The following is a 25,244-nucleotide window of genomic DNA, read 5'->3' as shown; positions in this document are numbered from 1 at the left end:
TTGGCCTTTCTCAGTAAACAAATCAATAAATAAAATAAATCCTTACTGAAAATACAGAATTAGATTGGTCAAGAATCATGACCTATGGGGATTCACCCAATTAGCTACTAGCTGGCAAATATTACTGCTAGTCTCACCACAGCTTCACACTGCTGGGATGCAATGCCCACCAGCTTCTTAACTCACCAGAAGAAAAGCAGTAGCGCCAATTTCAAGATGAGAAGCAGGCCATAGGCTCTGGTAATCAACAATCTTGTCTCAGATGATGCAGGGGTATATAGACTTCTTGTAGTCTTTTCCTGGTAGATGCCTTGAATAACAACCAGGCCAATCAGGAAGGTCCCACACAGACTTACTACCTAATCAGAGACAGTTAAGGTATTAATGCCTGCTGTTCCTCCTCTCTCCAGAATCAAAATATAAGCGCAAATTGCAAGCTAGCACCTATGAAGCAGTAAGCAAGCTTTCTGGTAATTAGCAGTCTCCAGAAATAATGTCCCTATGCTCCTTCGCTCACTGGGCACACGACAGAAGCACTAATCCTAAGATGACTACTGAGGGGCAGAATGCAGGCTTTCCAATAATTGGCGGTCTTGGACTAGATGTTGCAGAATTTAAAGGTAAGCTGGAACAAATGGGTTAATATCCTGAGAGTTGCAGTGTGTACTAAGCAGTTAATATTTTAGGGATTAACTCAAGTTTTAGCAATTTAAAGGGACAGCCACTACTATTAAAAGAGCAAGACAGAATGGATGAGAGTGGGCACTTAGTATTCTGGCTCTACAACATACAGTGGGATGGCTAATACATTTAAATAGCTGAGGGGGAGTAACTTCACAAAATGATAATTTTGTGCTTACTGCCAACTAATGATGCATTATTTTTGTGTTTAGTTTTAGTCTGTGACTTTGACACCAATTATTTGCCTGCATCAGCCTCTTCTGTAATGATTATACATCGTTGGGGGAATTGATGACTGCACCCAGTTTGCAGTCACCTGCAAACTTGGTAATCCAGAGGACACCTACTTGCGCCTGGAACTCAGATTCCAAACAGTAGAGGGCCCAGCACAGATCCTTGTGGTATCCCACTGGTAACTGGTATACTGGTGGAGGTGGACTCCCCAACTTTGACAGTGAGTGTTTCTATCAGTGAACCAGTTGGCTACCAATCTAGTGACGTATGGGTTAATCTCCAGCTGGGAGAGTTTCTTAATGATCCCCGAGTGGGGGATTGTGTCAAAAGCATTGGCTAAATCAAGACAAGTGGCATGTACTGCCTTGCTCTCATCCAGGGCTTTGGTGACATTCTCAGAGAAGTTCACCAGGTTTAATAAGCAAGATCTACCGTTGACTAAACCAATCTGGGTCATATCAAGAGTATGACGGTCGCCTGTGTCCTTGTTGATAAGGTCCATGATGATTCTTTCCATGGCCTTAAAGAGAAGGCTGGTTAGGCTTAAGGGCTGGATAGTTTCCTGGGTCAGTTGATGGACCCACTTTGTGCAAAGGGATTACTGCTGCTGTTTTCCACTTTGCTGGAACAAAGCCCGTGCTCAGGCTATGGTTACAGAGTGCAAAGTAGTTTCACTAGGTCTTGTTTTAATAGGTTTAGTAAGCAACCTGGGATGTTATCTGGTCCCAGAGAGGCCATGTTTTTGGCCTTGGAGAGTACTTGTATGACCTGTTCTTTGGAGATGCTCAGTAAAGGACTGGTGTCAGAAATGCTTCGTGGTATAGCTGGTGGAGATGGGGGAGGGGGGGGGGTAAAGTTACTGCCAAATCTGTCAGCTAACAGGCTGGCAATTTTCTCAGGTTCAGTGTGAGTGGTACCATCCACTATAAGTTGGTCACACAGCTGGACATTTCCTTTTAGGTTTCGGACGTAACTAAAGAATGCCTTATGGTCATCTTTAGCCAGGAATGCTAATTTAGTCTCATAACTAGCCGTAGAGGACTTTACAAGATATCTGATTTGCTTGTTCAACCTTTGGAAGGTATCAGTTGAGCAAGTTCCCTCTTGTTCTTAGATCTCAGTTTCTTTCTTTTGTTATATAAATTATTTATACTTGCAGTCCACCAGGGTGGCTTGTTTTTTTCAGGAGGACCTGGTTTTAGTCCTCTCAGGTACAGCTGAGTCAATACATTTGTTTAAGCGGCTATAAAGGGCATTCCTGTACTCTTCTGCACAGGAGTCATTGTTGGCCAATTTAGTAAGGGCTTTAAAATTTTTTATACCATCGCTTAGTAGCCTGTAATTTGCTTTGGAGAAAATTTTCAGGTTTTTTTTTTTTTTGGGTTCCTGTTGGGGTAACAGGTCTAATCACAACTTCAAACAAGATAAATTTAGGGTCTGACCTTACCAGGAAGGGCAATACACAGAGAGTAGTGCAGTGACCCCCCCCCATGTTAATGAGCACTAAATCTAGGACATTTGAGCCCCTTGTGGGGGTTCCACTGCATTTGAATTAAACTCCAGGACCCTCAAAGCATTTGTGTTTGTGCTTGTGTAAGTCACCCAGTTGATGAAAGGACAGATAAAATCTCCCAAGACCAAGGTGTTTGGATGTACACTGAGTGACTCTAGCAAGTCCAGTCAGGCATTGTGCTTCTCCTGGTTCATGGTGGGGGACCTGTTGCTACTGATGATGTGGTAGGGTATTTTGCCTATAGTTATTTGGACCTGGAGTAGCTCAAGAGAGTTGTACTGTTATACCAGTCTCGAGGTGTATTTGGATTTAATGGAGATGCATACACCTCCACCACTGATTCTTTCATGCTCGATTTGAGTTCTGAATGTGTGAAATGCATTATAGGCTTGTATGTCTGGAGTGCCATCTTTGGCCTTGAACCAAGTCTTGGTGACAGCACAGAAGTCAGCATCTTCCAAGGTGAACAGTTTACTGCTGAGGCCTCCTACCACAGGGACATCGGGAGGCATATGCACTGTACTGATTTCAGTACAAATATTTTAGAAGGGGGGTAGCTTTTTTGAAAAAAATAAACATACGTATTTAAAGTGTGTTGGCTCCTTTAAGGAGTATACCAGCCAGTCGGAAGTGAGCTTACATCATGTCCGGCTGGCTGGCTGCGAGCGGCAAACAGTGATTGAAGTAAGTGTAAAGTAATGGTGGATTATCATGTGTGTGTTACTTGGAAGGCAAGCAAGCAATGGATTCGCGAGCGGGAAACAATGATGTGAGTAATGGATTTGCGAGCTGTAATGGATTATCGTGCGAGTTACTTGGAAGGCAAGCAATGGATTCGCGATTGAAGTAAGTGTAATGGATTATCGTGGGCAAGCAATGGAGTGTGTGCAATTGAAGTAAGTGTAATGGAGTATCATGGGCAAGCAATGGAGTGTGTGCAATTGAAGCAAGTGTAATGGAGTATCGTGGGCAAGCAATGGAGTGTGTGCAATTGAAGTAAGTGTAATGGAGTATCGTGGGCAAACAATGGGGTATATGTGTGTGTGTCATGGGCAAGCAATGGAGTGTGTGCAATTGAAGGAAGTGTAATGGAGTATCATGGGCAAGCAATGGAGTGTGTGCAATTGAAGTAAGTGTAATGGAGTATCATGGGCAAGCAATGGAGTGCGTGCAATTGAAGTAAGTGTAATGGATTATCGTGGGCAAGCAATGGAGTGTGTGCAATTGAAGTAAGTATAATGGAGTATCGTGGGCAAGCAATGGGGGGTGTGTATCATGGGCAAGCAATGGAGTGTGTGCAATTGAAGTAAGTGCAATGGAGTATCATGGGCAAGCAATGGAGTGTGTGCAACTGAAGCAAGTGTAATGGAGTATCATGGGCAAGCAATGGAGTGTGTGCAATTGAAGTAAGTGTAATGGATTATCGTGGGCAAGCAATGGAGTGTGTGCAATTGAGTATCATGGGCAAGCAATGGTGTGTGTGTGTGTGTGTGTGTGTGTGTGTGTGTGTGTGTGTGTGTGTGTGTGTGTGTGTGTGTGTGTGTGTGAAAATGCCCTCACATAATACACCTGCTGGCTATAGGTGTTCAGGCTCAGACCCTGTACCTTTGCTTCAGGGTAAGTAATAGCCTAAAGTCCCTAACCACCACCATTTCTGAACTTTGTTCAGATTTGCTTTTCTAATGGTTGTGAGCTATGGTGAGAACTGAAGTTGTATTTCTCCCATTATTGTTTTTGTTGTTTGTCCAGGTTTTTTGTGCTAAGGTGTGAAGTGAGAACTGAATTTGTATTCCCTCATTATTGGCTTTGTTTGTCCAGGTTTTTTGTGCTAAGAGGTTGAGAGCTATCTGATAGCCATTACGTTTGTCTTCCTATTTTTCAAACTGCTGGTTTAGCATAGTGGTATGTTGCACTGACTATAGTGTATATGGTTCTGGGTTCAAGACATGCATGATGATAACACAGCATTTTATTCTAGCAACTTTTCAAAATTATACAAGCAATGTTTAAAATGTGTCCCTGTTTTTGGGCTTTTGCCCCCCCCCCAATAAATGTTGGCTTTTTCCAGATTTCTTGTGCTGCAAAGTTCAGAGATACAGCTGTCAACCTTTTACAAGGAGCTGAGAGCTGCAGGGGAACTTAAGTTTAGTGCTGCTTATGCAGAGTCTGCTTGTACTGTTAATAGCACAACAGGTAGTGTACTTGCTTTTGATGCAGAAGGCTGTGGGTTCTTCTCCCACAGTAGGTAGATGCATTGCTGATACTGTACTGTGTTGTAAAGGGGGGTGGATGCTGTAGTCTGTTTTGGCGAAGATATCTAGTAGTAACTATGAACTGTTACCAGTTTGCCATCCATTCCCTATTGTAATATTACTAGCGTATCATTGTTTTTAATGCAACATAGGCAATTTATTCCTCAAGGGCAACAGGCACATTATTTGTAGATGAAACCATGAAATATAAAGTTGTTTGCTAGCAGCAGCCTCTTCATTAGTTACAGATTTCTCTAATGTGGAATTATGTAGATGGCTTTTACTAGTTCAGAGATTGTGCATATTTACTGATACTGGTGGACTGTAGAAGTTTGAGTAGACTTTTATGATGGAAGGTGCATCAAAGAGCACGTGTATGTTTCATGTGCAAGGGACCTATGATTTGAAAACAGCCCAAAGTTAATCTTCATCTGCCACTGGCAAAATGTATTTTCTTTGAATGTGGGTCTCAATGCTGTTTCAATGAATGTGAGTTTCAAGGGCAGAGAAGTTTTAATGTTAAGTCTAGTTTCATTGTGAGACTGCATTGCTTTGTTTAGCAGATATTTATTGGTGTTCGTGCTGTAAAATGCAAAATAAAACCTTTCTGGCAAATTATTTAGGAATGAAGTCACTAAATAATGGCCGATGTTAAGTTTCAGACGTCATAATCTTCAGAAAAATGCATGCTAAAGCAAGACCTGATATTCTAGCAACTGTCTTAAGTTTATACAAGGTCAATTTTTAGTACTGTTTGTATGTTCCCCCAATATATTTGGCCTTGTCCAGATTTCCTGCATTAAGAGGTTGAGAGGTATGTGCAAATCGCTTTATAGAATTAGGAATATCCAAACCTCTCAACTGTCCCCAATTTTGGCTTAAAATGTTGCTCTCCCCCTAATAATCTCTCCGCAAAATAGCAATTTTGGAAGAAAACCTGGAGGGTTTACTTTACTTTTATAAATAACTGTAATGATCAGAGTTATACATTACTTTTATTTCAGAAATGCATGTAGATTCTATAATTTTGTCAGCTGCTCTAAGGTAACTGTGCTCATATTAAAATGGCGTCCCTTCTTTGACAGGTTCCCAGCTGTATTGTCTGGCAATTTTATATTTTTGCATCACATTTTTGGTCTGTTTTTCATAAAATTGCGTTTTTCTGGCAAATTAGTGGCAAATTGTTAAAGACCAAGTTAGAAAATAATGGCAGACATTTGAGTTTCAGATTTCATACCTTTCCGAAAAATCGTACTAATGCAAGACCTACTACTATTCTATTATCTTTCTAAGTTTATAAGAGCAATATTTAAAAAAAATTTCCTTATTTTTGGGCCTTTGCCTCAGTTTTATTTGTTTGTTTCTCTAAGAGGTTGAGGTGTGTGTGTGTGTGTGGTAGGTAGCATACCTCTCAACTGTCCAAATTTTGCAGAATGCCCAAATGTTTGCCCCATATTTTTTGTCTGTTCCTCATAAATTTTGTGATTTTCTAGAAAATCATTGAAGGCTGAAGTTGCTAAATAATGACAGGCATTTGAGTTTCAGACTTCATGTCCTTTAGAAAAATTCATACTAGCACAAATCCTGTTATTCTAGCAACTTTCTCATACTAGCACAAATCCTGTTATTTTAGCAACTTTCTAAGTTCACAAGAGCATTATTTAATATGTCTCTGTTTATTTTAGGCTTTGTCCATATTTCTTGCACTAAGAGGTAGGTAGAGGTGTGTGTGTGTGAATGAAACATCTTAGTTAGGGGTAGCAGGTGGTTAGTAATTTACTCAAGCTGTACCTTAGTTACAAAAAACAAAAGCATAAATTCTCTACCCCAACTACCATGCTGCATTTTTCAAAGAACTGACATTTCAGCTTAATTTTCAATTCAAGGAACCGAGTTTGAGTGAATTTATATTATATTACTGAAGAGGCATTACAGCGAATGCCTCTTCATCGACAGTAAAAGAGCGAACCGTGAATTACAAGAATGGCCGTAGCTTGGCTGGGGAGGGGGGTAGCAGTTTGAGAGCTGTGAGTACAAATTTGAAAATCCTAGCTACACCTCTGTCCTAGCATTAAGCAGCATAACCTTGATTTTGTCTCTAGTAGATTTCTTTATGTCAGAAGTTCTGTTGTTTTGACATTACCTAAAAAAGGCACTGTGGGGGAAGCAAGCATCTTTGCCATTACTGGAAAGCCTGGAGGAGACAGGAAAAGGCCATCTCTGGTAAAGCAGTGTGGTCTGTCGGACATGTATTCCCAGGCTGTCAGACACTGGATCCCACTGGAGTGACGCCAGAAGCCAAGCCAATTATTGAAATCAATCATTTTTTTGTCTGTACTGCGGCATCATCCTAGGGGAAGGTAGAATATTGTTTAGTGCTACAGACATACCTGCCTGGGACACAATCTGAGAGTTCAGTCATGTCTCTCTTCATATAGCCCAGAGAAGTATATCTCAAGTCATTCACTTCAACATGCACTGTGACAGAGTCATAGTGGTAATTGTTGCTGAGTGACCTGAGTGCATGCATGATTTGATGGATCCTGGCACATGACAGACAGCTGACCGTGACCTTCTTGTCCAACCAGGTGAGGGGGACATCCGTGTGTCTCATTATTGAGTTGCTTATGACTAGGACATTAGGTTTTGAGGTGTTTTGCCTTAGGGGCTTAATTGTTGAGACACTGATGTGTGTTCTTAGGTGTAGTGGTGGCTTCTGTTTGTGTAACCATATGTGTGGGTTTGTTTGCACTTGGGAGGTCTCTGGTCTTTTGGAAGTCTCTTAGTAGATTTATGTGTCTTGACCTTAGCCGTGTGAATGGAGAGGTGTGTGTGCGAACACCCTGTTTGAAGTCTTGTTTACTGTTACGTGAGAGGACTGATTCTAGCTTCATGGTATAGTTATATCTCTCGCATACTGTATTTGTCTGCTGTAGGTGCAAGTGGTTGTCTGTATACATGCGGCAATTGCTACATTGCCTCAGGATGCCCATGTCAATCAGGCTGGAGAAATGTTGGGAAACTGACTGTCCATAGTAGCAGATAATTCTTAAATACTAAATCTGTGTGATAGCAAATTAGATCAGCTATTGCTCTAAGATTAACTAAGGGACTTGTCCTATAGAAGATAAGGGATGAAAAGTGGGATGCTGCTGCTCCGTGCTCAGATGAGATGTCTGCAGTGCAGAAGTGCACAGCTGCATTGCCCACAGAGCAGCATGAAACCTGGGAGGGTTTTGTCTAGGGAAAGAATAGTTTCTAGGTGTTTGCATCTATACAAGGCACCTCTAACCCCCGTTGAGCGGTGCACAGCTATGCTAAACACAAGACTTATATACAGGCAAAATTAAACAGTTTTAAACTAGTCTGCCAATAGCAAATCACACAAGGATCCTCCCTCCAGCAATCGCAGAAGATATCTACACTCTTCTGCCACAGGAGTGAAGGGGAGCCCTTCTTAATGTAAGATGGCTGGATACGAGTTCAAGTGTATGAAAAACAAGCTAGATTCAGCAAGTCTGGATCTAGTCTTTGCTAACTAAGCAATATTTCAGTGTAAAAACAAGTGCAGAAAATAAGCAGGCACACACAGTAAAAACAGTCAAAGCACAAATTAATCCAGTAAAACTGCAAAATACAAATGAAAAAGTGCAAATCAAACTCAAAGTAAGCTTAATTTCTTGTTCTTAGCTATGAATGGCTTGGATTCAAGCAGAAACACTCTGGACCTCTGGCAAAGGATACCACACAGAGCAGCTGTGGTTAATTGAGCTTAAACCAGAACAATGACCCTTAGAATAACACACACAATAAGCCTTCAATCACCAATTCCCTGCTCAAAATGGCGGAGGCTACCCTATCCTTCCACAAGAGGGCAGACCACAAACCTTCTTAATGTAAAATAACTGGCCTGAAGCCCAAATGCTTAAACCAGAACCAAGACACTTTTAGAATAACCGACACAATAAACATTCAACCAGCAAATCCCAACAAGAGTGTAGATCACAAATCTTCCTTACACAAGACAACTAGTTTGAAGCCCAAGTGTTTAAATTAAAAGTAAGAGGCTTAGAATAACAGTTATAATTTAATCAGGCTGCTAACAAGTAATAAATGTAATTGAGTATGTTTAACAACAAGCAGCAAAAAGCAAACTAAAGTAAAGTAGGAAGAAGCACAGACACAGTAAAAATAGCTGAATAAAGTACAATTATTTTTAAGCAAGTGTAAAGGGAGGAAACCGAAGATAATTCAAATTTGAGGGAGTAAGGGGGTGGGCTTTTCCCAACTACTTTCAAATAAATCCCTATTAAAAGTAAGCAAATCTAAGAATATTGCTTGTGATTCACTTTTTTCCCCATTACATAGCCAAAACCTGGAAGTCACTCCCCCATGCTGCGAGATCCACTAACACTGCTCATTTCAAAAAGGTGCTAAAGACTCACTTAGCTAAAGAATGGCTCTGTTCATGTAAAACTCAAGGCTATATTAGTCCTTCTGCAATAGACCTTACTCCTTCATAATCTATTGCTGCTAACCAGTTTTAGAGTACATACATTTTCTAACTGGAAACCATAGTATACAAGTCTCTGCATGTGAATTGCAATGCTATTTACGTGGTTTAATCTAGAATAGTAATTGCCATAGTGAAGAATGTCTCGTGTCATACACATCTAATATGATTATATTTTATTACTATATGTTTAGCAAGTCTTACCCTATGTATTGTGTCTACATAAATACTGTAAACTGTTTAGTGACTACATAAATACTGAAATCTGTTTACCGTCATGTGACTATATGTGGAGCTTTTCTCCCCGTGCCGCCGTTGAAAATGGGTTTCTACCAGTCGGACTTTCCCAGTAAACAGATGTAAAATAAAACAAACTGATCTCACTGTACTCAGCAGAATAAGCTGATGGGATGGGGCTGGGAAGAATGTCCAAAATCAGATTAATAGCAAGGACTGGCAACTCAAAAGCCACCAAGTTTAAGAGTGCAACAGCTGGGTGTGTGGGTGGGTGGGCAAATCAAATGCAGACAGAGATCAGCAATAGTCAGGCAAGCAAACAAGTCAAATAAGTACTCCAGCTAAATAAAGCTGCCTCCAAAAATTTCTAGTTGAAGGAAAACTCCACCTTCTCCTACAGTTTAACTGAACTCTTTGGTTGTTTTCCTCCCTATAATATGATTCCAGTACTGTGCAAGTACCTGAAAACTGCGTGTACTTCATAAAACTTTCATTTCCTCACTTTGGTATCAAAGGAAAGGAAAGACCACACACGTTTTTAAGCTTAACTTCTCACATAAGTTGAAAGGAATTTGTCTACACCTGCATAACATACCAGACACAAACATTTGTAGTAAGGAGCTCATGCTGCTGTTAACAAGACACAGAGATGTGGAACTGTTTGCCAATGTCTTTATTGCAGAGAGGAAGAGAACTTACACAAATTCGTAACAGCATACAATGTAGCAATGCCTTTCATAGCAAAACAGAGCAATTAAATCAGTCAGTGGTTCAAAGGCAGTTGTCACCTCTTTTGACAAATTTACATGAGTAGCATCACAGTACTGAAATGCTATGCTTTAAACTTTAAATATTTCTTGTTTATACTACTTTACATTTTAAGATGACTTGAATGTAGTATCAACGATGTCTGTGACATTTAGAGAAAAGTCCGAAAATATTTTTTCTTGAAATTCTTGTAAAGTATCAGCACATGTATCAAAGTGTAGGGGAGGGGCTGTCAATTCATCTTGGCCTACAAAACGATACTTTAAACAAAGGCCTGCAGTTTAGCAACTGTTCTGGTTGCAGCTGTATAATTCCTTAGTATACTATAAAACTAGCAATGAGACACAGAAGTGAAGGCCATTCAAGAAATAAAAGAAACAGTCCTATTACAGATGGTATATAAGATGACATTGGCTGACACTAATCCCACTGTATTGTCACTACTTCCTTATGTCTAGCATGACTCGTATATTGCAGACTTGAAATGGATAATGGGAAAGAGAAAGGCTTGAAGAAAAATAAGATCACATTGATAAATCAAGCCCAATAGACAGCCATTTTGTAGAAAACATTAAAATTCTATAAGCAGCAGTCAGAGTGATTTTGAGATGTTAAAAATAACTCAGAAAACAGAGTGCAAAAACGGTTTTCCTTTAAAGAGGACTGCTGTTTCTCCGTCCCTCCCACTAATTAGCTGGATGTTATTCACAGTCTGCAAAGGAATTGCTTTCTAACTTTTCTGACTGACCCTAGCCAAGACCTCTTAACATTCCAACAGAACAAAAAAAAAAACTTAAAATAATGTAAGAAAAAGATAAAAAAAACAGAAGTAACCAAACCTTAAATGAAAAACTTCAATTCAAAATCAAATGCAGACAGAGATCAGCAATTTGGGTTGCCAGCTGTCCGTTTTTTGACCGGACTGACCGTTTTTCTGGCAAATTGTCCGGTTAGCAATTTAATTGAAAAACCGGACACGTGAAGTCCGGGTTTTGTGCCATTTGCGTCATTATTTAATAGCTGTAATTTACTACATTTTCTCCAAATGTTACCAGCTTTTGGAGGGATTAAGAGGGATAAAGCTAAAGTCTGAGTCAAAATCAGGGACAGTGGAGAAGCATTCCCTTTCATATTTTCAAGAAAGCCTTGCTTAGGGAGGTGAAAATGTCCCACTTTTACTTGTCAGTTTGATTGTCACTCCCGTGAAGGTCAACTATAATTGGCCGGTATGCTAATACTCACTGTTTTGGGTTGAGTTAATCAGTAGCTTTGTTACGGTTTGTCTTTCAGGGCCGATTGAAGAGACTTTGTCTCGTGTAGTCTGGGCATTTATTTGGCTGGGTTTATTTATTGCTGCAGACTTTTGTGTATAAGTCGGTTGTTGCCAAAAGCTGTAACATGTAGCGTTGCTAACCAGTTATAACCATTAGCAATTTACTAGAGAAAAAAAATTTAAGAAACACAACCAAAAATAGAAATCAAAAACTGAAGACTATTCTGAAGCATGTCAAATTACGTTTGCCACAAAACTGTTCCGTGACAGCATATTGTGTGTAAATATAGATTTCTACATCACTTCCTGTGCAAGATGACAGCTGCCTTGACAGTTTCACGTAAAGGTTTGGTTGTGGGAAACAAAATACGGACAGGTAAAGTTTCTGAAGTACATGTTAATTGCAAATTGTTTCAGTTTTTCTGCGCCTTCTTATAGCTTTGTGAAATGTTGGGGACTATGCATTTTTGAGGTGAATGTCTTGCTCAAAGAACGCCTGCGCCACTGCTGTTTGTGTTGTGCTGATAATTTCATCTACGTTTTGTAAGTTACCAATTTTGTGGAATGGATTATTTCTTGATAATTTAATTAGGGAATGCTAGAAAATAATGACATAGTAGATGTCGTTTTCTTATTGTACTTGGGGAGTTTCGGCAGCTAATTTGATGCAAAACTTGGTTTCCCTGAAATAACTTTGAAGGAACATTATTGACAGTTGTACTGTCACTGCCACTGATGCATCATGCAAACTGTATGTAAATAGTCATTAAGGGTAAACAAATAGTATTGTACTATGTTACTGTCTAGTCTCAATTACGCTGTTTTATTTATCACCAAGAGGATCACTGGCCTCAAACAGATGCCCTATGCAACTCGATTGAAGAAACTCCAGCTGTATTCGGTTGCATATTGCCTGCTCAGAGGTGATCTCTACTTGACATATAAGGCCATGTCCAACCCAGAATTGACGGACATGCTCCACCTAAAGAAAACATTATTCCCCGAGCCACACGCTCTAGAGATCTAAACCTCACCACAACAACAAATAGGACGTGTTGGAGGGAAAGATTCCTGTCCCAGAGACTTCCCATGCTTTGGAACAAGATTCGAGTCTACATTAGGCAGAGCTCCTCGCTAGCATTCTTCAAGAGAAACCTTGACGAGTGGAAGGAAAACAGAAAATGTACCCGGGGATCATTTCAGTGGCTCTGCTGGACAGAGGCACAGGGAACTGATCTAGGGGGTGGCAAAAGCCAACACACTCTGGCTAGGCTTATAAATGCCTTTGGGCAGATAGCCTAGTACCTACCTATGAAACTATATATATTCATACACACACACACACACACACACACACACATATATATATATATATATATATATATACATACACACACACACACATATATATATATATACATATATACATATATATATATATATATATATATATATATATACATACACACACACACACATATATATATATATATATATATATATATATATATATACACACACATATATATATATATATATATATATATATATATATATACACACACACATATATATATATATATATACATACACATATATATATATATATATATATATATATATATATATACACACACACACATATATATATATATATATATACACACACACATATATATATATATATATATATATACACACATATATATATATATATATATACACACACACACACATATATATATATATATATATATATACATGTACACACACACACACACACACACACACATATATATATACATATAAACTTGTTGGTGCAGGATATTATGGATATTATACATATTTGCTGTCTTCTGGTGCTACGAGTGTGGATACTGAAAACCCAATTTCATCTAAGCATTTGAGCACGTTCTTTATTATTTTTTGTAACCTAAATCTTTTCCGGAAGAAACCGTGAGGTTGGTAGGGTAAGCTCACATGTTTCTTTACTATCTTTGCAGTTGTCTGTTTAATGTTATAACTTGATGAACTTTGGGGGAAATTGCATTTAGGTGTGCACGCTTTTGTTAGGCTGATTTTAGTCGGGCTAAGAGGAAGATGGCATTATTGTTTTGAGTTCTGCAGACATGGGTGGCAGTGGTTAAAAGAAAGCATGCTTCTGGGGATTCTAAAGGCAACCAGGCAAAAAAAAGTTAAAATTTCGGAAAATGTTAAACCGGTAGATAAAGATGGGTATATGCCCAATGAGTATGGGGGTAATAGTTGCTAGTACTGTATGCATTGCATTGGTATAGAATTAATGAAATCTTAATCAGCTAAATTGTAAGAATGGTTTGTTTATATGACATACAAGTGTTTTACAGAGTAATGCAACTTGTAAGGAAAGTTCTTGGAAAAACATTTTGACAGTGTGGGTAAAGAAAGTAGTGGTGTTACTACTGTTTTTTGTAATGTATATCTGTTTATCTTATACGTGTTTCGCATTTTGTGCATACATGTGGTGTATATTGACTGCTTTTTATTGAGCGTGTTTTGCAATTGCATCCGGAACAGAAAAAGAGGGCGTTCCCATCAGCTGATGCCACAGTGATGTCACAAAATGGGGCGGGGCATGGATGGGAGAGGGGGTGGGGTTATGGGTAATGTGAGGGGTGTGACCTTGGTCCGGTTTTAGCCACAAAGAAAGATGGCAACCCTATCAGCAATAGTCAGGCAAGCAAGCAAGTCAAATAAGCACTCCAGCAAATACATTACATATCCTGCATTTTCTCTGTACTTTACTACTCCCATATATGACTACTTTTGTCAGCTTTGAACATCAAGCCTTACACACAACTTATTTCTTCCCCAAAAGACAACTATGATTATTTCTACTCTGGTTAGTCTCGCACTGAAACTTACTTCATTGACTACATTTCTACATTAATGTCTGTATATCTCAGAAATTCTTTCAGTAACTGCATTTCTATGTCAGCATCTTTAAAAGGAAAATAGTCAACAGATGGGAAAGCAAACATCATACAAAAAAACACCATGCAATTCACAAAAGTCAGTCTTTGGCTCTATTCCTCAGCTCTGTAACATTATCTACAGTCTCTGCAGGACCTTATCCTCCTGTAAGGAAAAAATGGTGGGAAAAAAAAAGTCAAATTTTTTTTCTGAGCATACAATAATTGCTGAATGTCACTCTTATTGCTCTTACTTTGTCTTTCTCCCTTTTAAGGAAAATTACCAAAGTAAGTAACAATTTCGGGTCTATAGTACTTCAACAGCTTAGGTTGTCGAATCTAATGATCGACACCTAAGCGTCGAACTTGCAAAATCTCGAACGGTCATTTCAGCGAATTCTTTCCTCGGGAAAGAAGTCTCTTGGCCGTTATCGGGGATTTGCCCTTTCGGCAATGTGGAGCGATCTCGGAGTTGGAATATTTAGTTGGGGGGGGGGTGTGGGGGGCTCAGCCCCCCACTTTATTTAGGTTGAAAAGTTAATTTTGTTCGTGGACGGCCTACTGAATTCTTTACAAAGGAAAGAATTTGCTTAAATGGCCATTAGTGATTTTGCAAGTTCGACGCTTAGGTGTCGATCATTACAGCTTTGACAACCTAAGCTGGCGAACTAATACAGACCCTCCAGGAATGTGCACATACTGGTTCCATTAGCACTGCTTGGTACAACATGTATGTTCACGGCACACAATGCCCAGGTTGTGCCAAGGCATCTACTAGGAGTTAGAATTATAGTGGACTGGCTGCTTTTTGTCTCAATGGCTTGCTCATCTCCACCTTCCCCTCCAGCTTCTGGGAGGTTAATTGCTCTTGGGTCACTTGGGGCATAACCCTGATTTTATCCCTATGTGCCACTAGACAGTGTACTTGGGAGTCTGATCAAAAATATAGGTAATTGAAATGTTTATTGGGGATGTAAATAGTTTCATATGTGGTTATCCCAAATTTTGGTCAAGGTCTAGTTGAAATGCTTTGCTGAAAGCATCTATCTTTTGGGAACAGAAACTGCATGAATGAGATCCATTGAAAATGGTACTGCATGGCTAACCAATAAAATATGCATATAAAAAAAAAACTTGTGCCACTTTGCTGTTATACCACATTACAGGCAAACCATCAATATTTATTTGTAAAACAATACATTAAGAGTTTTCTACGGATTTTCAAAGCTTGTGGAAACTGTACAATTCCTTTTATTTGTGATAAACATCAAATTCTCTGGAATTAACTAGTCCTCATAGGACTTCCCAAACAGTGGGCTGTAGCTGCAAAAAAGAAATTTCCTATGTTTAGAACTCTAGACTCCTACATTACCACACCATGCCACTGCTTCATCCAAATTATCTACATTTTCTTAGCCAGGCTGTCCAAAACAAGTTGGAGCTCAGGAGGATGCCTGGTCAACTGATTATGACCACAGTCACACAGCAGGCAACTGAGGGCTGAGGGAATCCAATTCAGGACTAGAGGATGAACCTTAGCAGATCTTAGACTTAATCTTCTCTACTGAACTACATACAAAAAACTTCTGGACTAGTGGATCTACCATCTAATCCCAAGGGTTCTTCAGATAACATTTGAAATGTTTTCACATGAAGTCTCCTATACAGAACAATCAAATTTAAGATGACCTCCCTGCTTGGTTTAACAGAAGCATGGCCGTGTCAAGTGGGAATGGAAGTCAAACCAGAAGTAGATAAAAATCAGCAAGCAACTGAATGTGCCAAAAAAACAAAAGAAGGAATACAAGGGGAAGGATAGATGAGATGTCAAGAAATGTGGAAAAGGCATATGTACAGTTGCAAGCACAGAAATCTCCTGGAACAACTTCATGTTGATCAGGATCTGACACTGGAATGGTTAAGGAAAGGTGAATTTAAAGCAAAAGATTAAAAGTTAATATTGGTGACCCATAATAATGGACTATGTAAACGTTGGTTTACAAAGTACATTGTACTTGTGAGAGAAACTGACAAATACAGGTTTTGTAAAGCAGAACTGGAAATTGCTGGGTGTGATACACTAATGGCAGAGGGCCTGTATACTGAAAAGCACAATAATGTGGGCAAGACTGTTACATTGGGGATTCTACAAATATTACAAGGATCTATATAAAAATCCAAAAGGCAGTTCAGTGAACAGCACTTACATTGAAAATGCCATTCATCGAAGTGTTCATAGTGAGACTGCGGTACAGTGAATATTGGAAAATGTGCCCTATCTTCACTGTAGTGTGATCTCAGAGTTGGTATATATACTTAGCGGGGGGTATGGGGGCACAGCCCCCCACAAGAGCAAATTTGATGAACGGCATTTTTCATATAAGTGCCATTCGCTGAACTGACTTTTCGATGATGTAATATAGACCCATATTACAACACTGAAGTAGCCGAGAAGCACTGAAAACAGCCATAAATTATAGAGAATGAAGTTTGTATTACATGGGTCACCCATGGCCATCAGTTAAAAAAAAACAGATGCGAGAAAATCAAATATAGTAGCCCATGAAAAGAAGACAAAAGCAGCACTGATCATTGAAATTGCTACACCCAGTGCTTACAATGTCTTAAGCACAAAGAGAGAAAATGTAATCAAATACCAAGAATTGCAGGCAGAAATGAGGGCAATGTGGAAGGATACCCAGACGATTCCAATAGTATTAAGAGCAATGGGTTCATAGGTAGGTACTAGGCTATCGGCCCAAGGACCTATGTAAGCCTAGCCAACAAGGTTCCCTGGCTTTTGCCACCCAAAAAGGTTATTTTCCTGTGCCCCTGTCAAGCAGGGCCACAGAAGTGATCACCGGGGTGAATTTCCTATTTCCCATCCACTCATCAAGATTTTTCTTGAAGAGTGCTAGTGAGGAATCTGCTTGACATAGATAGGTAAGCTTGTTACAGAGTATGGGAAGTCTCTGGGACAGGAAACTATCCCTCCAGCATTTCTGTTTCCCGTCTCAAAAAAGAATTTGCAGTCATATTTAGATGTACTACCAATACATGTAACTCCATATGAATTACAGGAGGAGTCAATTCTAGGCACATTGCGGGTGCTGCAAAGCGCACTTCTGGCTGAACAAGATTGAAATGATACTAATTACATAAACTTTAATCATACTTCAACTTTGGAATGAGGTCCATTGCCATCACGGTATTAGAAACCCAAAAGACTTGGAGAAAATTAATCCAACAATGACGGACATAAAACCCAAAAGGTGCCAGAGAACTCCTAAGACACTATGCAGTGAAATGAAGAGAGCATGTGTACTGAGTTCTCTTACAGAGTGAGGAAAACCTTCTGTGGTGCCCTTTGTAGCAGTGATCTAACAAGTCTTCCAATATTCCTCTCTGCATGGAAAATTCTGATCTTATGAAACAATTTGAAAATGCTTCCTCTCTCCATTGTACCCGAAAAATCTCTCATTAATATATACTTATTTTAATATACACCTTTCACAATTAAAGCTGCCATACAGACTCCACAGATAATGAAGGAAAAAAACTGAATGAAGCCTTGACATTACTGAACTCTATGACTTTCACTTATTTGTTAAAAAAAGGAGAGATCAAAACAAAGCCACTAAAATTGTGTTCTCCTCCTCTGGTATTATAAGGAACTTTAAACAGGAACCCCTTGACTTAAACTATCATACTTTCTTTATGACTTCTATTAATAGACTTTACTCTTCTTTGAAAGGTTTTTGGAAGCCCTTCAAAATCTGACAAAAAACCTCATGCATGCAAATCAATGTACATGTTGTCTTTGGTTTTAACTTTGTCTTCCAACTCATGTGTAAAGAAGGATTCCCTACTGATACAACAAGGCTTGGACTGCACAGCTTTGGAAATGTCAAATAAAAAAAGACCACAAACATTCAAGAAAAGAGTGAATATGTAACACCACTCTTCACCTTTAAACTTTTTTGGAGGGGGGGGGACTCCCTCTACACCCCAAGCCTATATATAAGCACTATGAGATTGCCATATCAAGGGAGGAATATTTAGAGAAATGGCAAGCTCATACTTGGTATATGCAAGTCTGATTTTCAATCACTTGATCTCAACATTCTAGATCTCAACAATATAAGTTCCAACATTTTAAACTGTTATTTGAAGTGATAACCAAATTCACAAAAATACACACAAACATTTCCCTGAATGCAATTATTGTTTAGCGCTTTTGTCTCTAATTATCAGAGACTTCATCAGAGCAAAATATGATTACCCCAAACTCCTTTTTATATCATTAAATACTAAGCACATGACAAGTTTACATCTTATGAAGATTAAGCAAGTAATTCATCCTCAATAAAATATATTCCATTGCTATAAAATAATTAACCATAAAAATTCAAGCAAGTATATTATCACTCATCCACAGAAATAGTCTCATTTAAACCCAGTCTCAATGCTGCATTTAATTTAAATTGCCAAATTATTTATCTATATTACATTTGATTTCTCCCATTACCCCCCCCCCCATGGGACAATGACACTATCTAAAATGAAAAAGGTGATATTTTTTTAAACCAAAACAACTCTGACTGTGCTTGTACAGTATATTTGCTGCATCCTTAGTTAGATGCTGATAAATTGTATTCTGAATGGGACCTATAGTTTTTCCTACATAAAATGCTTTGCAGGAAATGTGACTAGCAATATATGTAACTGCTTTGGTTGCACAGTTAAAATTTCCTGCACATCCAATGCTCTTTGGATACCAAAACATATTAATATAATGTCACTCATGAATGCATCTACATTGTTTCCACGAGCCACATTTTGTAATTTTTCCACGAATCAAGTTAGTAGTCCTTCATGCAAATTGAGTGGAATTATTAATCTTTCCTATAAATTCAAACATGACTTCATAACAAAAATGGGTTGACACCCAAAATACCCATATTTTTATTTCTAGAAACTGTATCTCAGTTTTAATTAACTTCAGTCACCTCATCACAAAAAGTGAAAATGTATCCCATGCCAAAATTCTCAACTTGCATATCATGTCCGAGATTGGTTTTAACAATTCCTTCTTTTAAAACACGGGGAAAATCCCTTACTCTCCTCATTTTAACTGGAGTAAAAATGTTCTCAATTAAATCAGCTAAATAACCCTGTTCAATAACATCTCTGCTGAAGTGTCTATTTCATTCTAGAGGTTGCATCACTAGAACTAAGCCTAGAGATCCTAACTGCCTGTCCCTTAAAATTTATTTTTAATACAAAAGGATGCTGGTTTGAAAAATGTAAAAAGGATTAGGGCAGGCTGGCTTCCTATAAATCCATTCCATCATTTTTATTTCCTTATTAAAAATTTCCACATCAAGCAAATCAATCAAATTCTCATCAGAATGGTGTGCAAACCTTAAATTAGAAGTACAATCCATGTAATTAATAGATTTTAATAACTTAACACTACTCCCCACTCCATACAAAAATATCATCCAGGTATCTTACGTTATAAAAAAATAATTTATAGGTGCTAGAAGAAATATTTTAATTTTCCTACCACCACATAATTTTTGCATGAATCAGAGCGCTTCTAGCTCCCATCGCTACACCTTTTTACTGATAAAAAAAAATCACCCTCAAAAAAAAAAAAAATTATTACTCAGGACAATGTCCATACAATTCATCAAAAAGGCAACTTTATCATTTAGAAGTGCATTTATGCTTGAAACCGCCAGTCCAAACCACTGAATCCCCACAGAACATGGTATACAGGAAAAAAGGTCTACATCAGCACTGACTGATAAATCATCACCTGTTAATTGCAAACCTAATGTCCATGCTAAAAAATGCCATGAGTCACATAAAACATAAGGTCTGTCATTAAAAAGTCTTTTCAAATCATAATCAATACATACTGCAAATCCCTCCATTTTGGAACCCACAGAAACATTAACCTATATGGTGGATAGTACAGTTGTGTACCTACCATAAATATAGATGTTCAAGTGTATTCACTGTTGCAGTCATTACACTTGGGTTATCCTGCTGGCAGGCTACCCGCAGTCGGCCTGAATTCCAAAGTCCTGGTCCGGCGTCAGTTGCTGTCGCCTCATCCCTGACGTCAGATGCAGCCAACGCCATTTTCTTCAGTTTTTCTTGCCCCAGATGTCAGGTGCCCCCAAAAGGGTAGGCTAAACACATTGCTTATAAAGAGCATGCACTAAAATAAACAAAACCTTCATCTACCAGCAAATACACCACAAAGGTTGTATAGAATAGAGAAGTACAGATAAGTCCCAGCAAAGAAAGGGGGACAGTGGGAGGGTAACCTGGACTGCAACAGTGAATACACTTGAACATCTACATTTATGGTAGGTACACATCTGTACTATGTTCGTGTTTCACTGTTGCAGTCATTACACTTGGGTTGAATCCCAAAGCTGAGGTTGGGCGTCTGGGTCTAAATAGAATTAGGAGTGGCTATAAGGCCCTGCAGAACTGCAGTGGCAAAGCCTGCTCTTGATTTAGAGTAAAGAGGTAAGTGGTAGTGCTTGGAAAAGGTGTGCACTGAACTCAAAGTTGCAGCCTCCAAAATTTCCTTGGTTGGTACTCCTCTGAGAAAGGCTGCTGATGTGGCTGCTGCCCTGGTAGAATGTGGCCTAATGCCCTTAGGCACTGATTTGCCATGTTGTACATAGCAGAAACTAATGCAGTGTCCTATCCATTTTGAAATAATCTGCTTTGAGATAGCCTTTCCTTGTGATCCTGCAGCATATGCTACTAAAAGTTGCTCAGTTTTTCTGAAAGCTTTAGTTTTGTCCAGGAAGAAGCGTAGCTGTCTGTGTATGTCCAAAGAATGCGGAAGTCTCTCCCCTTTATTCTGGGGATTTAGATAAAAAGTAGGCAAATGAATGGTTTGATTAAGAGCTACACTGGCTACCACCTTTGGCATAAATGTTGGGTTTGTCCTTAGAGAAAACCTGTCCGGATGGAAAATGATAAAAGGTTCCACTGCCATTAATGCCTGTAACTCTTGAGACTCTTCTTGCTGAAGATGACTGCTAGGAGCAGAGCTGTTTTCCATGATAAGAATTTTATCTCAGCTGTATTGGCTGGCTCAAAAGGAAGCAGAGTGAGCTTTTCCAAGACAAAATTGAGGTCCCATGTAGGTATTGGCGCTCTCCTTGGGGGTCTTATGTTTTTGGCCCCTCTGAGGTACTGCCTTAGCAGTGGATTTGAAAAAATAGGTAGTTCCGTATTGTAATGAGCTGAAATGGCAGAGGCGTGGATCTTAATTGATGAGAAGGAAAGGTCTTTATCCAGCATCTCAGTTAGGTATTGTAAAATCTGAGGAATATTTGGAACAAGCGGGTCAATTCTTTGCGTCTGATTCCAAGCACAGAATCTCTTCCATTTTTCTGCATAAGATTTTCTGGTGCTGGGTCTCCTGGCTTCCAAAATAACATCCATAACTGCTTTAGAGAGAGTTGTGTTCTGAGTGATTATATTATTTGCCAAGCAGCCAGATTTAAGGTTCTGAGTTGGCTGTGCAGGATCTGATTGTTTGGTCAGAAGATGAGGAATTTGAGGTAAAGTCCAGGCTGGGCCTTGAGACAAGCTCTTCAAGATTGGGTACCAGTGCTGGCGTGGCCAGTCTGGGGCAATCAAAATCATTTTTGGCTTCTCTTGTCTGAACTTTAGGAGTACCTTGGAGAAGAGAGGCAGTGGAGGAAAGGCATATACTGTCAGGGCTTTCCAGCTGAATGATAGAGCGTCCACCTTCCATGCTTGTGCGTGATAAGTCCGTGTGCAGAATCTCTGTAGTTGGCAGTTGTGAGGGGAGGCAAATAGATGTATCTCTGGGCGTCCCCATTTCCTTGTTATCATACTGAAGACTTGTGGAACTAGATTCCAGTCGTGAGCCTCCATGAGGTTTCTGCTTAGTTCATCTGGGAGAGTATTTGTCTTTCCTGGCAGGAATTGTGCTTGCAGATGCACTTGATAGGCCAATGCTGTGTTCCACAAAATCATGGTTTGCCTGCATAGGGGGTAAGAATGTGTGCCCCCCTTGCTTGTTTATGTACCACACGACTGTAGTATTGTCCGTCCTTAGCAGTAGCTGTCCTGGATGGAGAAGATCCTTGAAGGCTGTCAGGGCATTCTGTACAGCTAGCATCTCTTTTTGATTGATATGTAGATGCATTTGGCTTGTGGGCCACGTGCCCTGAATACATTTTCTTGCCATGTGTGCTCCCTAGGCATAATCCGATGCATGTATTATGAGGGTCTGCCTGGCTGTAGGTAAAATGAATGGCTGTCCCTTGTTGTGGTGACAGGCCTGAGCCCACCATTGAAACTCCTGTTGCAGGCAGGGAATGAGGGTAATTAGTGTTTCTAGGCTGTGGCAATGTTGAGTCCAAACACTTTTTAGGTACCATTGTAGCTTCCTCATATGCAGTCTTGCATATGGAATTAGCAGAATGCCTTGAAGCCGAAAGCCTGCAGAATTTTTCTTGCAGATAACTGGTTCTTTGTTGCCAACATTTTGAAGTAAGAAGTCAGTTGCCTTTGTCTGGCGTGAGATAAGCCATCTGGGCAGTTGTATTTAAGCTTGCACCCAGGAATATTATCTCTTGAGAGGGTACTAGTTTTGATTTCTTCCCGTTTACTGTATACTCTAGGGAAATTAGTAATCATTTCACAAACGCCAGATGCTTTAGTAGAATGTCCTTGCTCTCTGCTTGAACAAGGCAGTCGTCCAAGTAGGGATATATTTGAATACTTCTTTGTCTGCAAAATGCAATTACTAGTGTCAGGCATTTTGCGAAGACCCTGGGCACAGTAGATAAGCCAAAGGGCAGTGCAGAGAATTGGTATTGCAGTGAGCCAGCTATGAATCTGAGGTATCTTCTGGAAGATTGTCTGATTGGGACATGCAGGTATGCCTCTTTGAGGTCCAAAGTTAGGAGCCAAGACCTCTTGCCCAACATGGGCAGAAGATGCTGCAGTGTCAGCATTTTGAATTTTGGAATGTCCAGTTAAGTATTTAGAATAGACAGGTCCAGTATTGGTCTCCATGCTTTGTCCTTTCTTGGTACCAAGAAAAACCTTGAGTTAAATCCTTGTCCCTGTTCTTGCTGTGGTACTGGCTGAATAGCCCTCATGTCCATGAGAGATGAAATTTGCTTTTGTGCCTCTGCCCATTGATTGTGTGGCAGGTCTGGCATACCTTTTGCCTTTGGAAGGGTGTGAAAGTGGAACCTGTAGCCCTGAGAAACAATATTCGGTGCCCATTTGTTCTGGGTGATTGTGTGCCAATTTTGTGAGAAAAGCACTAGCTTTCCCCCTAAGAGTGCTGCCAAAAGATAAGTGCTTGGCATTGGCAGTGGAAAGTCATTGGGATTGTTTCCTATATGGTTGCGATTTGTCTTCTCTGCTTTTGGAGGCAGAAGCACCCCACTGTTTAGGTATGTATGAGCCTTGGGGCTGAGATCTGCCTCTAGGGTGTCTGTATCTACCTCTTTGTGGCCTGTCTGGCACGGGAAAGGACCAATATTTAGAAGGCCAGTTCCTGCTAAATCTGGGTGGTTGAACCTGTAAGAAATCCTTTACAGTTTGCATAGATTTCACTTTATCCTCCATTTTCTTTAACACCTCTTCTGCCTTAACACCAAACAAAGTATCATGCTGTAATGGAACATCCAATAATTTTGCTTTAACATGATCAGGCAGAGTCTGTTCCTTTAGCCAAGCATGCCTTCGAATGACAGAGCCTGTAACTGCGACCCTGCAAGAGGCCTCTAGTGAATCAAAACCACATTGTAAAGTATGCTTTCCCACTTGTTCAGCTGCATGCAATAAATCCTGCATTTCCTTGTTTTCAGGACATCCAGAGTTTGCCAGCATTTCCTGTTTAAGCAGAGACATTAGGTATTGCAGATATTTAAGCATATGAAACTGGCAATTCAAAGCCCTTACAGGTAAAGTAGCAGAGGTGTAAACTTTTTTTCCCCCATCTGTCCAGTGCTCTGGAATCCCTATCAGAGGGAACAGGGTTTTTTGCAGTGGAAGCCTTGACCCCTTTGGGACCCCGAGAAATAGTTTCTGGGTCAGCAGCAGGGTTTTTATAAAGAAATTTATGTGAATCTGGAACCCTGTAGTACCTATCTGGCTTAACTGGTGCAGGGGGTAAAGAATCAGAAGACAGACTGGACTCTGAAAATACATCATCTACAATGTCTAGTACAGGTGGAATAGCTAGAGGTCTGTGTTGAGGCAATAAAATAAAGTCTCTGAGCCTTTTCTTGGATTCTGAATAATCTTGGCTCTCCCAGTGGAAATGCTCCCTCATGGTGTGCAGGGTTTCCCCTAAATAGTAGTCCTCAGGAGGAGAGGCTGAAGGGATAGATTCTTCAGCATCAGAGTCCTCATAGGGACGAAGAGAGTATCCCTGTTCTGAAGAGGAATCAGATGAAATGGAAACCTGATCAGAGGAATCATAGTCAGTGTCTTGCCTAGGCCTTTTATCAGGAGGGGGATGGGAACCCCTGATCAAAGTAATAAGGTCTTCGGCCATTTTAAGCATCTGTTTCTTAGGCATGGATGACTGTCCTGGAGAATGCTGTACTTGTTTCTTTGTCTTTAAAGGAGTTTTAGACTTTGTCTTGGATGCTGTAGTTGGCTTTATAGAAAGCTGTGTAGGTCTGAAAACACCCTCAGAAGCCGATGCCTGCTCAGCGGCTCCGGACCCATCTGAGGGATTAGTTTCCGTAGGCCCAATACCTTGAGTTTCCAGAGGCCTAGTTGTCTC

The 25,244-nt window shown here is 39.8% G+C and overlaps 1 protein-coding gene across 1 annotated transcript in view; it reads right to left on the bottom strand.

The window, feature by feature from the left end:
- The window catches only part of NAT10 (N-acetyltransferase 10), a 1,889,152-nt gene that overhangs the window by 349,437 nt on the left and 1,514,471 nt on the right, over positions 1-25,244 (bottom strand). The gene's annotated exons all lie outside the window — the stretch shown is intronic.

The sequence above is a fragment of the Protopterus annectens genome, chromosome 9.part0 (assembly GCF_019279795.1).
Source record: "Protopterus annectens isolate FY-2018-M chromosome 9.part0, PAN1.0, whole genome shotgun sequence".
Classification (NCBI taxonomy): domain Eukaryota; kingdom Metazoa; phylum Chordata; order Ceratodontiformes; family Protopteridae; genus Protopterus; species Protopterus annectens.
This window is presented reverse-complemented; position numbering and strand designations above follow the sequence as displayed.